The sequence below is a fragment of the Pinus tabuliformis genome, chromosome 9, assembly GCF_031772625.1.
Source record: "Pinus tabuliformis cultivar Carrire ecotype Pingquan chromosome 9, CPIR1, whole genome shotgun sequence".
NCBI classification, from domain to species: Eukaryota; Viridiplantae; Streptophyta; class Pinopsida; order Pinales; family Pinaceae; genus Pinus; species Pinus tabuliformis.
In genome coordinates this window covers 1,430,929,908-1,430,932,546 of record NC_142307.1, presented here as the reverse complement: position 1 = coordinate 1,430,932,546, position 2,639 = coordinate 1,430,929,908, and the positions used below count along the sequence as shown (strand labels likewise).

General features: G+C 38.7%; 1 pseudogene; it reads left to right on the top strand.

Annotated features, from left to right (window-relative positions):
• The first annotated feature begins 1,499 nt into the window (after window positions 1-1,499).
• Window positions 1,500-2,378, top strand: LOC149153927 (pentatricopeptide repeat-containing protein At4g02750 pseudogene; annotated as a pseudogene).
• The last annotated feature ends 261 nt before the right edge of the window (window positions 2,379-2,639 follow it).

Sequence of the window (2,639 nt, the reverse complement as noted above, 5' to 3'; positions counted from 1 at the left end):
GTGTTGGAGGGCAGAGAGAGAGAGAGAGATGGGGAGAAGAGATGAGGGAGGTGGAAAAAAAAGGGAGAGAGAGGAAGGAAAAGAAAGAGGACTTGAGAGAGAGAAGGAGAGATGGAGGGAGAGAGATGGAGTTGGAGGGGGGGAGAGAGGGAGGTAAGAAGAAATACATAAAGAGAGAAAGGTGGAGAGAGGGAGAGGGTAACAAGGGAGAGATGGAGAGAGAGTGAGGAAGAGAGTAGAGTAGGAAGGGAGAGAGAAAGAGGGGAGAGATGGATCTAACCTAGATATGTTATGTGTGTATATAAAACCCATCTTAGATCCATATTAACCTCGGATGTATCAAGCACCGAGAGGGATCAAATCTCTTGAGGTGTAAACATCATTTTTTGAGTGCAAAACTTGTCGAAAGATTTGCACCTCAAAAGATTTGATCCCCTCTTGGCACTAAATAAATATAGAATTAAAATAGATCTAAATTAGTTTCATTAAAAAATGATAATAAAAATGTTTAGATGAATTCACATTTCAATTAGCCAGGTTCGTGGTAGGAGGAATTAGCCAGGTTTGAAACCATCACACGTTGGTGGAACCCATCCATCAATCAAGAGTAGGAAACCATCATTCAAGAGTAAGAAACCATCATTCAATAATTAGGAGTACCATTGGTTTCTCATTGGGATTACTAGCCACTGAACCAAGATCATGCGATGAGGGGCGGATTAAAAATATATATATATATATAATTAATATAAACATTTTTTCATAAAATAAACTATATATTAATTTATTAAAATACTAATAATTTTTCTTGATGTATAAATAAAAATAAATTAACTTTTTTATATTATTTTTATAATCATTTATCATTATAAAAAAATTGATTTGCATAATCATTATAGGTTTTATTCAAACACTAGGATATTAAATTTTAAAAATGTTAATAAAAAAATTGATTTTCATATTTATTATAATTATTATAAGACTTATTATAGCAATGGGATATTGAATTTGAAATTGAGAAAGACTAGTTTAAACAAGAGAGCCACTGTCGTAGCAGTAGTCCCTGCCGGGATTGAGAAACTCACTAAGTGGGCCCATTTGTCAACCACTTGTCCACAATGAAATACATCAACATGCATGTTTACCAGATGTAATACGGTTCGAACAATTACACTTGTATGAATTACACTTCCATATTTGTTTGACCAATTCCAACCATACCCTTGGCTATACAAATTACCATAGCCGCAGGCACCATCTGTCAAAAATTACACTATGCAATTACTAAGGTAATATATGGTATTAAAGTTCAGAAAAACAGCGAAACCACCAAATTCAATGTAATTTTTTGAGCTTATAACTATTCTCATAAACTTCCAATAGTTTTCTCGCACGGTAGACTTACTCATTGTGCCCGACGCATCACTGCCACCGTACAAAGTAGCATGCGCTGATTGCCAGCTACCATCGATTGCATAAGCCACACCTTGTTTGACGGCATGTCTAACAGAGATGTTGTTTCATGGAATGCAATGATTGCAGGATATGGTATGGACGGTTATGGTGAGGTTATTGGTGTCTTGTCTGCTTGTAGTCATGCAGGGTTGGTGGACGAAGGTTGTCGATATTTCGATCGTATGCAGCGAGATTATGCCATCCAACCCACACTAGAGCACTATGCATCCATGGCTGATCTTCTTGGTCGCGCAGGGCTGCTGGATGACGCGCTAGAGTTGATTGAAACCATGCCCATTGAACCTGATGCTGCTGTGTGGGGAGCCTTGCTTGGTGCCTGTAGAATTCATGGCAATGTTGAGTTAGGAGAAAGAGCGGCAGAATGCCTCTTTGCATTGGACCCTGCAAATGCTGGATGTTATGTCCTCTTGTCAAATATTTATGCTGCAGCTTCTCAGTGGGATTATGCAAGAAAGGTAAGAGTAATGATGAAAGAGAGAGGGGTGAAAAAGCCATCGGGATGCAGCTTGATCGAGATTAATTACAGTATTCACAAATTCATTGCGGGAGACAGGTCACACCCTCAGTCTGAGAATATATATGCAGCATTGGAGACTTTAGATGAGCAGATCAAGGACGCAGGTTATGTGACTCAGACAGATTTTGTGTTGCACGATGTGGAGGAGGAAATTAAGGAACACATGCTTTGCAGTCATAGTGAGAGACTGGCAATTTCTTTTGGGATTATTAGTACAGGGCATGGAACTCCGATTAGAATTACCAAAAACCTTCGTGTGTGTGGTGACTGCCACAGTGCCACCAAATATATATCCAAGTTTGTCAGACGAGAAATTACTGTGAGAGATGGAAGCCGTTTCCATTTTTTCAAGGGTGGGCTGTGTTCTTGCAGGGATTACTGGTGATACTCAGTCATACAGAACAAACAGTGGCATGTACGTCTACAAAATCGTGCATATTATTTCCTTTGCATTTGCATGCTAAGTCTCATTATTATTCTGGTTTCTAGGATGTTGTGATTGGAAAGCTAACCATCAACACTCTGGTAACATAAGTGCTTCAAATTCCTTGGACAGACGGTAAATATTTGCGCTGACAGCGTAAGTCTATAATCATGCATTTTCAAAGTTTGAGTTTCTCTGAAAAACTCAGGATAAAGGAACACC